General features: G+C 41.7%; 1 long non-coding RNA gene across 1 annotated transcript in view; it reads right to left on the reverse strand.

Annotated features, from left to right (window-relative positions):
• Positions 1 to 368: 368 nt before the first annotated feature.
• The window catches only part of LOC133366087 (uncharacterized), a 36819-nt gene continuing 23343 nt past the window's right edge, over positions 369 to 13844 (reverse strand). Inside the window, exons 3-4 of the long non-coding RNA XR_009758352.1 lie at positions 2018 to 2077; positions 369 to 422 (exon numbers count right to left, since the gene is read on the reverse strand). This is a non-coding gene — a long non-coding RNA (uncharacterized LOC133366087). The remainder of the gene's footprint in view (positions 423 to 2017; positions 2078 to 13844) is intronic.

Genomic DNA, 13844 nt, shown 5'->3' on the forward strand with positions numbered 1-13844 from the left:
GGATGTAGAAACATAAGTGACAGGTACATAAGTACCTAATTATATTGTGTTTTATCACTATCGGGAGGGAAGATTAAGAAATAATTTGCTATGCTCAGCCATTTCAATAGAGGCTTGATTTTGTAGAGCTTAGATGGGCAAAAACCCCATCATGACAATACAGCCATTGCTTGAGACTGGAACAGTAAGTGTACCCATGTCTAGGTATCCAAAAATGCTTGATAATGACCTGTGGCATTACTGAATGAAATGTACATCTTCATTTTGCTAACATCAAAGGATGTTTCACGTGAATTCAAATGGAACATACAAAGCACGCTTTTAAAAGACTGGATGTATTCTATTCATCAGTTAACAAAATGGGTATGATGCACCACACTGAAGAAATAATAGATTAGATACATGGGGGAAACAGCAATCACCTGCAATAAAATTAGAAACAAGAAGATCAAGTTATGAATTACAGTCACAAACTTATACTACAGAGGGGACACGGGTTTATTAATGAAGTTTAAGATTTATCATGTCTAAACCACTGGAAGGCACACTGTCAACCCCAATCATCTGATTGGAACTGGCAGTGAGCCCCACTGGCCAAGAAACCCCTTGGGAATGCACTGTCCGCTCCTAAGTGTCCCTTTGCAGCCATAGCTTTACCAGCCCTACACCTGGCACCACATACGACATGAGGTGTGGAGCAAGGTAACATGGTTTGGGGAAAACAGCCTCATTGGCCTAATCAAGACCCCTTCTGGGTCTAATTCTTAATGTTTTGAAATGGTTTAAATATGTTTTTATTTTATTTCAATTGTATTGTTTTACTGCTTTGCTTCCCCTGCCCCCATCCTAGGCTCCTTTCATATGAAGGGTAGGCTAGAAATGTAATAAATACATGGGCCCAAGGACTGGAGGTTCTCCATCAGGAGCAGCAGTTTGATGTGACATGCAAACCAAACCACTGTAAGCCTTCCAGAGACCAGCTGCACTTTCCAGATGTACTATTTTTGTGAACTGATCCAAAACAACCAATATTTTCACATTTTAATCAATCGACTAGGTTTTACAGTGTCAGCGTGTTGTCTCATTATTGATTCTTTGGTGTATAAGAAGACAGAGCATGGAGTGGAAGGAACTAGAATAAGTATTCATAGAAGGTTAATTGGTTCTTTTTGCTATTCCCCATTCTACCTTTTGATATGCAGTTATTTTTTTGCAGTCCTTTGATAAACACATGTCCGCATGGGTCAAACATTTGTATTTTTTTCCCAAGAAGTGGAGATCGATTTTAAAAAAACCTTCATTGTAGATTTCCAACAAAGTTACCTTAATTGAAAATATTTCTGTAAGAGCTGGAAATGATTTAGGCTATACTCAGAAGCGGATGGCAGGATGGGGCAGCAGTAGTCACCTGATCTTCAGTTGTCCACATTACTACTGTGTACCGGGATGGAGATGGGGAGGGGGCGGCGGTGGCAACATCAGCACAGTGAAAATGCACCAGTGGGAATACTGGACTGGCTTCTCTGGGGCATAAGCACCAGGCTGACCTCTCCACTGCCTTGCCCCTCCCCCTCTCCATCTCAGTATGCAGCAGCAACAAGGGCAACCATCATCAGCTGCTCTGCTCCATCATCTACCACTGGCTATAGCATTAAGTACAACTTACCTGAGAGTACACTCCACTGAGCACAGTCAAATTCACTTCTAAGGAAACACGTCTAAGATTGGGCTGCACAGATGCAATCCTATGCACACTTACTTGGGAGTAAATCTGAGTGTCTGCTAGATCAGGCCAGCGTGCCATCTAGTCCAGCATCCTGTTCTCCCAGTGGTCAACCAGATGCCTGTGGGAAGCCCACAAGCAGGACCTGCATGCAAGAGCATTCACCCCTTCTGCATTTTCCAGCAACTGGTCTTCAGAAGCATACTGCCTCCAACTATGCAAAAGTGATCTGGCTGTGTAAAACCACAGCTGAAGAGTTAAGATCATCCAAAAGCCAACCTCACACAGGCCTACCTGTGCAATCCATGAAGGGAGAAAGATATTTCAGAGCAGGGACATCAAACTACAGTTCACCTGAAAAGACATTTTAAAAACCTCAGATTTTTGAAAGAGATTGCACACAAATCCAAAACACCCATCCAATGTTCTACATATGCAATTTTTATTCACCGTATCTGTTTCTGCTATAACAAGAGAATCCATATCACATCTTTTTTTCATCTGTAACACATATGGGAAGTTAAATTTGGTTCACAATGCATCATTCTTAAATAACAAAGTGAATTTAGAGCCTATTAAAGGAGTGGGTATATTAGCCTTAATCACAATGGGACTTACAGTAATAGCGTTATTCATTCACTATGTGCTTCCAGCATATTAGAAAGAGTTACTCAACCTAAAGAAAGCAGCAGACCTGAAAGGGGGAAACACTGACAATAAGAAATTAACTTGTTTGAGCTGCAGAAAGAAGCAAGACATCACAAAAATAATTAGCCAGAGCTCCCCTAATGGCTTGCCAATAGTGTGACAACAGAGACCTGACCTGAACAAAGACAACCAATAGAGGTGGAAAGGTCAGAGAGTTTCCATGGTCATTCTTCCTTTGTCTGCTTTTACCAAGCCTGGGTGCCAATTATTATCAAATGTGAAAGCTTCATTTACCAATCTGTCCCTAGGGAAACGGTTTTCCCCCAGAGTTGTTCAATAGCCAACAGATGTTAATGACCTTGGTGGTTCACTACCAACCAAGACTGGATTTAGACAAGTGACCTAAAGGTGAAGGTTCTGCATCACACTCATTTAAGTCATTGTTCTCCTCAAACTGTGCCATTAAACAAGTTTACGCTAGTGCTACATTTTTTATATAGACCTCCTCTGGTGGGGTGCTTTAGATTAATAAAGTTTAATTTAGTTCTGCCAGGAAGAAACCAAAAAGTTCTCAAAATTTTCATTTTATACTCATTATAGAGAACACCACATTTATGGGTTTTCCTTGCTCATACATCTCACATTCTGTTTCATATGCCCCATAGCAAAATATATAATGTGCAGAAACCAGATTGAATAGGCTCTGTCTTGAAAAGTCAAATAAAGATTTGTTCGCAAGGTCACCAATCACTCCATCTAACAGGGAACTCAAGTGGTGAGCGCCACAGATGGTAGTCAAAACAGGGCCACTGGGAAAGAAGATCTAAAGATGGATAAATCTGTCCATTTTGGTTTCTCTCAGTTCCTCATTATTCCAATCTAAGCTGAGTTCTCCAAATTTCAACATCAGTTTGTGATTTTTTAAAGTCCTCATGAAAATTCATCAGCATTTTAGTGTGCATTTTTCCTTAATCTTTTGCCTAATAGAATGCATTTTTGTTCACTAATATATGCATTCTTATGCACACTTTATCCTAGTGTATGCATTTTGAACACATTACTTTGTTTGGAGAACTGCATTGCAAAATTTGGAAAAGTGCAAATTTTGAAGGATGGGGGTGTTTTATTGTTTTGGAATGTGTGGATTTGATAGGCTTGCCTTTAAATGCAAACTGAATTGAATTCCTCCCCATCTCTAGATGTATCGATGTGCTTGGGGTAACCTCAAGGTTTGCCAAAATACAAGCAATCTTTTTTTAAAAAAACTAAGGGGACAATGAGAACTGGGAATGCTTCAGTAACTACCAAATACAGTTGGAAAAGAAAAAAGGAACACAAGATAGGGTAGGATGGAAGGATTGAAGGAGATGGCAGGCTGGAACCCTGAACAGGAGCAGTCCTGTTAGGAAGGAGGATACACTGCAATATTTAGTTGCAGGTCCCACTTAATTATTTTTTTCAGCCATAAGAATTTCACCCTTAAATAATAATGGCCCATATCTCTCAGCCACATAGTCCCAAAAGAAAGAGTAACTGTGACAGGGTACGACCATTGCATACCATCTTCTTGTCCCAGGTTTTCTCTTAAAGCTATCAAAATTATACACATGGAAAATTATTTCCATGCTGATTCCTCTTCATTGTAATGCATTTTTACATTTTTATTTTGAAGAGATGAGCATAACAGGTTGGATCCAGATTAAGGCTTCAATCCTATACAGACTTACCTTGAGGTAAGTCCCTTTGGCATGCATGCATTCAGCATTATGTTTGCAAAAGGCCGCCTACATACGTACAGCTGTATTTGCATCGGTATTCTATGCAATCACAACCCCTGCATGAATGTAGGAAGCTGACTTATACTGAGTCAGACCATTGGTCTATCCAGCTCAGTTTGTCTGCACTGACTGGCATAGATCTCCAGGATTTCAGGCAGGGCAGGAGTCTCTCCCAACCCTCCCTGGGCATGCCACATGCAAAGCAGATTCTCTACAACTGAGCCATGGCCCTTCCTCTCAGAATAGGATGAGGGGCCCTATTTGTATGGAACATGTACTGTTGAATGCAAATAGATGCCCCTTTGCAGTTGTCATGCTGAATGTGCATTCAATTAGGTGGGGATAGTGGGACTCATGATTTTTGGGGTGGATCTCTCATGCCTGTAGAGAAGGTCTAATACAGGTTAATATGCAATGCAAATACTACTGATTTCAATGGGGGTTAGGTGTGCATAATCTTGCTGAACTGTGAGTCTTATTTTGTTGTCTGTCTTTTCCATATTGCTATGTTTCTAAAGCACCTGTTTAGAAGATGATTTTTCACAAGCTGAAGGCAACATGATGAGTTCATTTTTTTTTCACCCCAGTGTACTGCATTTTGGTGCTTATGAACTGGTTGTGAAAGCTCTAATCTAATGCCAAATTGCAACTTGCAACATCCTGATTCAACCAACTTTACATGCCTTGCTATCTCATCTTTCTTTTCACATATGGGTTGCGTTGATTGTTTTTACAAAGTTAAATGGATTTTCCTCATTAAAATTTGATTCAGCATGGCACTTCAAACAGACATAGTCAATTTAAAACACACAATAGAATCTCACACATGCAGTGCTGTATAAATTAATTCAATGACGGTCAGACAAAATTCAATCTCCACCAACAGAAATCAAAGACAGGCTTTGAGACCATATTAAAAGGTATAGGCAAGGATATATATCTATATACTGTAACCCTGGTAAGCTTAAGCTATAGAGAACTTGACACAATATGATACGGCACAATACAAAGGTTTCCATTTCTATGGAAGTCCTCCATGAACCTGTATTGATTTGGGTTAAACATTTTGGTTTCTAGCTTACTGTCAAATGTAATGGATTTTGACACACATTGATTTTTATAGTACAAAAGAAATGGACTAGGCCATTGTGAAAGGTAGAATTTCACTCAGTAGGGAGGAACAGCCTCTAATAGCGGCACTGTTGTAAAAGTAGGATATGGAATCATTCTTAGAGACTTGAAGTAATTCATATCTTTATGTGGATTCTTTTTTAGAAAATAATTATAATAATAAAAAATCCAGTATCCAACGCCTCCAAGTAAACACATCTTAAAACAATAATGAAGGCACTTAGATATAAATCTTGTTACCATTTAAAAAACCTTAGTTTAGTGCCTTAGTTTACAGATGACAGCCCTCTGTTTAGAGAAGTATTCCGCTTGAAGGGTTGTCCAGTCCAAGTTCAGTTTAAAGACAAAGAACCACAAGAAGGGAAAGCAGGGGCCTTGTAATTGGCCATCAACATCAACAGCCATAGCAATTACTACAAACAAGACAGTCACTGCCCTCGTGCTTACAATCTAAAAAGACATGGTACAAAAGGAAGATGGATTGGGAGAGAGGAGAAAATACGCAGAATCAGGTGCAAGTTCTTACTGTAGCTACAAGATCTTCTAATGACATGGATGGAAAAGTTCAAAAAGAGGAGGCCCCCAAAGCTGCTGGTCGGCTGCACCAGTGGAGTGATTTTGCATTCCGTCTCTTCCCTCTGCTGTTACAGCCTGGTGTCATCACTGCTGCCAGGTGAGAGAAGGAGGGGTCTGGCTTCTCAACAGAACTGCTGGTGGTCCTGCATCTCTTCCCTTCCTTCCTCTTGCAGCCTGTTTTAATGACCTCTGTCTGGTAACAGCATCTGGACAGCTGACTGAGCAGAAACTCGGTTCACCAGCTCACAGTCTTCCCCACTACAGTGAGATCACTGTATTTCTATTTACATTATTGTTTCCACATTTGAAGCTATACATATAAGCTACTACATATAAATATGCAATTCTGGGTCCTATTTTGTCCTCTTTTTTGATGATGGATTACTTCTTTTTGGTGATGCAAAGTGGCCACCATAAGCCCTTTGCAAACACTCAGTAAACATGGAGGAGAGAGTGGCAAATTCAGAAGTGCAGGGTCCCTCCATGATAGTCACAGCCACGTCCCCTTTTTTTGCTGTGGGTTGGGATGCCTTCTCCCACAACAACAGACACCCCTAAGAGCCAATAAGCATGAAAGAGGTGAGTGTCAGCTACTGAGGAGAGTCTTCCCAGTGTCAGAATCACCTCCTTTTATTCTCATTGGCTCCAATCAGCAGGAAAGGACAAGCGTGATAGAAGACTCTTCCCTGTGGCTAACACACTCCCCTTTCATGTTGATTGACTCATAAGATGCTGGAGACATAGGGACCCTGCTGGGACCCTGCTCCTAAAAAAGTAAAGAGTCTAAGACACCCCCCCAAGACCCCAGACAGCTATACCACTGGAGGAGTTAGAGAAGCTGGTTCATGCTCACTGGACCTGTTCCTGACTTCAGTACATTTAAAGAAATGTCTGAATATAACCTACATGTGTTTGTTGCAAAATACATGCTCTCATTTAAAGCCTACATGCGTCATTTAGAAGCTGTATCTTTTGCTTTTGCTGATCAGGGTAGAGGGCCTGCCTGGCACTTACATCAAACTATTGTGCCACCCAAAATGCCTTTATTCACTCAGGCATTTAAAACTATTAGAAACGGGAGTTTCAATTCCAAATAATTGGAATTTCAAATAAAAAATTCAAAAGCCAAATTTTGACCAGTGCCTCTTTTCTTGAAAATGTTTCAGATTTAGCTAGCAGCTATCACCATGTCTGTCGATCAGCCTTAGAGATTTTGCTTATTGTATATATTGCTTTTATAAGAATCCCTTTAGAATGTGTGTTATATAAAAAAGTTAAACAGCCAACTTGGCAGCTGTTTCCTTTACTCGTCATTTTTCCCCCCACTGGTAGTGATCAAATTGGCTTACTGTATTACTAACATTACTTTGGAACAAGGGAAGTTATTACAAAATACCATGATTGTGCTGGTGTGGGTGTCAGTAAATGAAGTAAACCTTGCATGAGAAAAGGACAACCACTTTCCATAAAATATTATCAATACTATTCATAGCTTTAACTTACACACATCATCTACAGGAGACAACAGCTCATATGAGGAATTTAAAAGATTACATACATGTTAAGAAAGTAGATAAATATCTAGTCATCCTAATTCCACCCCTGCTGAGGATTTGCTTGCTGTTAATAAAGTAAGTGCCAAAAGGGAGCCATTCAGTATTTAAATAAAAGTCTAACAATTGAAATATAATTTACTAACTTCTGTTAGTTGTACTCTGATTAAGTGATTCCTCACCGTTTGTGCCAGTGGATTTATCCATGCTTGTTAAATGATGTGTTGTCAGGTTGGATGGAAACTAAAGACAGTGGGGATTTGCAGAGGGAAGTCCTAAAAAGTTCATGAGGATAATTTTTTAATGCAGTAGTGAAAAGGGGGCACAAAGATCCCAAGCTCATATGTCTTCAGAGTATTTATTGCGATTGCTTTCAATATTTTAATAACTCAGTGAATGCCCAGTGAAGAGAGTAGTCAGGACTAGAGAGGGGCATTGTAGTTAAAACATGTGGGTTACACACAAAAATTATCCTGTATTCATTGCTAAGCAAATTGGCTTCTGAATGGGCCAATGGACCTCAGCCGCCAATTTCTTGGGGTTATTTAAGGCCTGCATGCCCTAAGGGAAGGCAGAAATGAGTGAGACAAGTCCCCACTGGCTTCCGATGGGACCACTCAGTCTGAGAGAACTATTGCTCTAGGGTTTGTACCATTTGCTTGTTTCCATATTTTAAAATGGCCATGTGCCTTGGTTTCCTTGGGAGACAGGCAGCATCCACAGGCATCAGATAAACAATAAATATAAGCAGGGAGAGGGGCCATGGTAAGCCACAAACATTATTTGAACATGCTTGTTCTAGAACAGATAGTGCTGACTGTTTATCGCTGCTGATTTTGTAAGTGATTTTGATTTTAGACTGTTTTTCTTTGTATGCTTTAGATTCTTTTCATGGGTGAGATGCCTTTTTCAGCCCAAGGACTGCATTCCCTTGTAGAAAACTTCCAGGGGCCACATTCAAGTGTGTGTGTGCGGGGGGGGGGGGAGGACCAGAGGGAAAAGTAGGCAGAGCAATGGATGTAACTCACCGTAGGATATGTTTCAATAGCACAAAAGTCCGAGAGTTCTATACACACACCCATCTCTCCAATCTCCATCCAAGCAAGCAAGAAGCAGCATACCCACATTCCAAATGCAGGGATTGCAGAGGAGCAAACCAGATCCAAACTAGGAGCATCAATCAAGATTCAAGAAATCTGTGATTAGGATTTTAATCAGCAATTTTGGGACTGCTACCAGCATAAAGAGGGGGCACAGATACAGCAGGGCAGGGCATTTATGTAGCCATGCTGCAAGGTCATATGATTCTCCCAGCCCCTCTCATGATGAGAGTGAAATTCTGCCATGGAGAGCCCCTGCAGATACCAAAGACTCTTCGCTACAGACACGGAGAGGAGCTACAGCTCACAGGAGGAGCTATGAGAGTGATGCGACCTTAGGGGCAGGACTAAATGTGCTGCCCCACTGTACCATGGTTGCATCTTCACTCCAGCAACAACCAAACAGGCTTTTGAAGATCAAGAAAATGGTGTTCTGGGACAGGGCATTTAACCCTTTTCTTCCATGGTACAAATCCCTTCCAAACTCCTATTAGTTTCTCAGGTAGGAGGAGCGAGTGAAAGGCAGGAATACATGCTGTTCCTGTCTTTTTTCTTTACAGCACTAAATATTGCTTTTGCTGGGTGGGGGAGAGAGGCATATCCATCAGCAAAAGGGCACAGGAAAAAAAGACTAAATGCCCTCAAGATAATTACAAAACAAAACCCATGGGAGAGAGCCTTGCCACAGGGTCAAATTATCCCTGATCTCTGCCACTTTAGATGGCATGAACACTCCCCCACATTTGAACAAACAAACAAACAAACAAATGTGCTCTGGCAGGCAAAAATAAGATGCATAAGATGAAAACATCAAACCACAACGCACAAAAATCCCAAATGCCCCTGTTTTTTTGGCTGGCTGGTTAAAAAGAAATAAAAACTAAAGGAAACAAGCTAGAGTCTGACTTCCATCTCAAATTGTACATTTCAGAATCTCGGCAAGAACCTGCAGATACAATGTTTTGTACTGTCAGACATGGGTATCTGTATCCTAAATGGGTGTGTGTGTCATACTGGACAGTGCACCCACACAGAGAATCAAACACCTGCCTGTAATACATCTACTCTTTCCTGTTTAATTAGCTAAGGCCTGTTGTATCTTTTGTTAGTTTTTTTTCCATGCACACAGAAAGAGGGTTTGTTCATTCCCTTTATCAGTGCTTCCCAAAAGCCAAGACAGGTGCCTGGGGATTAAATCTTTCTCTTATTTTCCCCCTTCAAAGAAAGAAAACTGGGGGAGATATCAGTCCTCAGTGGAGGAGCTAAAATCTGAGAGCAGGGAGCAGGTGCAGAGGCGTTCCCTGTATCTACTTCATTGATCCCACCACGTCCTGAAGAGGCCCAAATATTAGCCTTTGTACCTCACAGTGACATTGGCAGCACAGCCAGCCTCCGTTAAACACAAAGGCAAGCCTGATCTGTTTAATGCCAGGATGGCAGCCTTCAAGATTATGGCTACCGTGGCAACCAGGCTCTGCTTCTGTCATGGCTGTCCTTGTTGTGTGTCAGCAACATGAAAGGAAGAGCCACTTGCTCGCCCTTCCAGTGACTGACACATAAGAAAAACCCTGCTTGAGCTTCTCTGAATGAATTAATAGTTGCTCCATTAGAGAGGAAATAACTGCCGCGGACACAAGAAGCCAGCCTCTCCCTTGGTTTTCCCTGTTCATTTCCTCCCACTACTAGAGATGGAAGGGTCTGTCCATTTTAGTCCTCCCAGTTTCTCATTTTTCCAATCTTAACTTCAGTTCTCCATGTTTCTGCAGCAATTTGCATTTTTTAAAAAATCCTTATGAAAATTCTTCTGCATTTTAGTGCAAATTTATCCTGCATATAAATTTCTGCATACATTTTATGTGCTGTTTTGACTAATGTACATGTTTTGCCAATTAATTTAACCTAACATAGTTTGTTTTTGCATGTTATTTTTAATAATAGATTGATTTTATATATCTTTCCCTGTAATATATGCCTTTTTGTAAACACTGTTTGGCTAGAGAACTGCACTGCAAAATTTTAAGAAGTGAGAATTTCAAGGGATAGCGGTGCTTTGGTTTGCATGTTGTCTTGGAAAGTGTGAATCAAGTTCACCTTTAAATATAAACTGAATCAAATTTCTCCCCATCCTTAGGATCTACAAAATGTTTGATATGTCATCTCTCTCTCTCTTTTTTTTAACCCTGGTCTGCACATGTGCATATGTGCACTTGTGCAAACAGCTGTGCACAGACATTGGGTGTCTCTCCACACATGCACACAACATTTTCTCTCTCCCAACAAAAATTTTGAAAATTTATTTGTAGTCCCTTTCTCTGAATCTCAGTTTGCACACTGGCTCTCTAATAACCCTCAGCGGGACTGTTTTTACCTTATATAATATTACCAGTTAGCAGCACCCAGTCTGCATCTGACTCCAGCACCAATGGTCCCAGAGGGGCGATCCCCAGGCAAGGTGAATAATGTAAACTCCCCACAGAATGCAATTCCCATAATGGAACTGAAATGGGAATGAGAGTGTTAGGGCTCTCTCTGTCTGTCTGTCTGTCTCTCTGTGTGTGTGTGTGTGTGTGAGTGAGTGAGTGAGTGAGTGAGTGAGTGAGTGAGTGAGCGAGCGAGCGAGCGAGAGAGAGAGAGAGAGAGAATGGTAAAGGCAGAGGCAGGAAGCTGTCAGAGGCTTTTGTTGCTTCTTCCACAAGCACTGTTCTGCCTAGCTCCTGCTATCGCTGATCCGCCACCTTCCACTGTGTGTCACACTGCCAGTTTCTCCCTCTTTGCTGCTTCTCTTCTGCATATTTAGGCCTAATTCCCCCTTTCTTTGCCAACTCCAGCAGGGCAACCAGTTTACCCACAGCCTGCCACACACATAGCAGCCTTATTGACTGAGAACTTATATTTGGAGCTGTTCAGATGCACAAATGTGCATGGAGAAGTAGAGTCCAAAAATATTAACATGTCTGTTGTTTATATAACTCTTCAGCCAATAGGAATAAAATGGAGTATAAAGCTTCCTTCCAAAGATCCATGGTAAGGCCAAAGATGGAGCAGGAGAGGAAGATGGGGAAATGGTTTAGGGTAGATTCACACAGGAGGTAAACTTCGGATTAAAGACGCAGCTATTGCCATCGCGATAGATTTGCAAGGTTCACACTACCTTCCAAGCTGCTGTTTTCCACTACCTTCCAATCCGCTGTTTTCCATTCACATAGTTGGCGTTCCTATGGAAAGGTTTAGTATCGCTGTTTCCTTGTGGCCCCATCCCCAAATTTACATGTTTACTCCCTCCAGAGTATTGCTAATGGAGAAGGGGAGGGGGTTTTTTGTTTCAATGTTTCTTGTCAATTGAAGCCAGGACAGTGTGGGGTGCAATTGACATGAAAAACTTTTTTCTGACAGTTTCATTTCCTCCTGACATATTTATAGCAACCCCCCTTTTTTATTAAGTACATATGAAATGCAGTTTTTAGTGGAAGAGTGTGTGTGCGCACACATGCATGCACTTTCTGTCACATCGCTCACACAGTGCACAGGATTATTTTCTAATTATCTTGGGACAGTCACTCCATGTGGAGCCAGAACTTGCCTTTCTCTTTCGCTATGTAAGGCCAATGATTATTCTCCTCCTCTTCCTGTTCTGCCTACTCTGTCTCCCCTCCTTTCCCCTTGGGCTTGCCTGGAAAGCAAAGTCTTAACTGTGAGTCCCACCCTGAAGTTTCCCTTATCTCTTTTGATTATTGCTGATCTCTTGGGGGAAAATGGGTGATGGGAGAGCGAGAAAGAGAAAGAGATCAGCATGGGTTATGCATGTGTGCACGCTTGTGTGCAGCTGCCAAAGTTTTTAGTTATGCACTCTGGGCTGCCCTGTTTCTATCACGCCAGGGCATTGCTGCCATTGCCACCACACGCTTCACAGCCCAACATTCACTTCCTTCCTGCAGATCAGTGGCGCTGTGCGGGAAAGTCACAGGGGTAGTACAGCTTCGCTTTTGCAAAGCCTGAGGGAGTTTGGGTGGAAAGAGTTCAAACTGTGCCGAAATTTTTAAAAAAAGAAAAAGAACAGTTTCAGTAATAGTAGTAGTATGTGCCAGTAACAAATCACTTCCTCCCGATGCGGGAGGACAAAGTGAGTCAGAAGTGGCCGTTTCAGCCACCGGAAAGAAAATGGAATTCATGGAGAGTTTAGTGGGCAGAGAAAGGGAAGTATATGAAAGTGACGATCCATCCCCCAGCAAAAAACATCAGAGCTGTGTTATAGTCCCAGACCAGGAATCTTTGAGGACACCATTCATAGAAGCCCTGAGGAGAAGATGGATCCATTCCCTGGTCCATCCCATATGGAGCCATGGTCACTGGACCCTACAGACCTATGCCATCACACTCTGATTATTGGTCCACAGATCCCTTGGAGAGTCAGGAGAGTCTTAAGGATATATCCCACAGCTTGAAACCCCAGGACCTAAAAGAGGCCAATGGCTGCAGAGAAAGACCCCGGCTCTTTAATTGGCCAAAGGCTCCATTCAGAGGATGAGGCCTCTAGTCAATGTAGACTATAAAAATCTGCCAGTTGGTTCAGGATACTACAACCTGTACCACTTGTATGGTCTAGCTCACATGCAGGATCACTAACTATGGTCCTGATATCCACACCTGGGATCCTCTCCAAGGTCCTGATCCTGCCTTGTCTTTCTGTCTGTCTGCAATCCTGGGACTACTCATCTCCCTTGCTTAGGCCATCATATCTGTGGTGGTGGCGGCATCCCCATGGATAAGACACTCTGGAGATTGAACCAGGGAGGTGTGACCTAGCTTAGTGACCTACTATAGACTGTGAATACCCAAGCTTCAGAGACCTCTTTTTCTAATTGCTGTAACCTCCAGATTAATTCACAGACCTCAGGGACTCCAAAGTGTTTTTTCAGATTTGGGTATGGCCACCCATATTGCCCCCGTAGCCCTGGTATTCTCTATAGAAGAAGAAACAGGCACCACATTCTGTGATGAATCTTCAAGGGAGAAGAATGAATACTTGCTCTGTATCAAGAAGTTCTCAGAAAATTTCAGTATTGTAGAGGCCCCAATATGACTGGGTCCCTACAGTATTGTATATAGACCATAATGGCTTTTACCAACTGTGGATTTTTTTTAATCATCTGAGCCCACAAAATATTGTGCTAGTTGTACTGGAGCACTGTATATGTAATTCAATGCTTGCTCATTATAGTTTCACACAGCATCCACCATAAAACATCTTTATTTTCCCTTGTGTGTACTTAGAATACCACAATTTCAAGGCTTTAATAGACTTTATGATTATTCCCTAATGCACCATTACCCTACC

This window comes from Rhineura floridana, chromosome 1 (assembly GCF_030035675.1).
Source record: "Rhineura floridana isolate rRhiFlo1 chromosome 1, rRhiFlo1.hap2, whole genome shotgun sequence".
NCBI classification, from domain to species: Eukaryota; Metazoa; Chordata; class Lepidosauria; order Squamata; family Rhineuridae; genus Rhineura; species Rhineura floridana.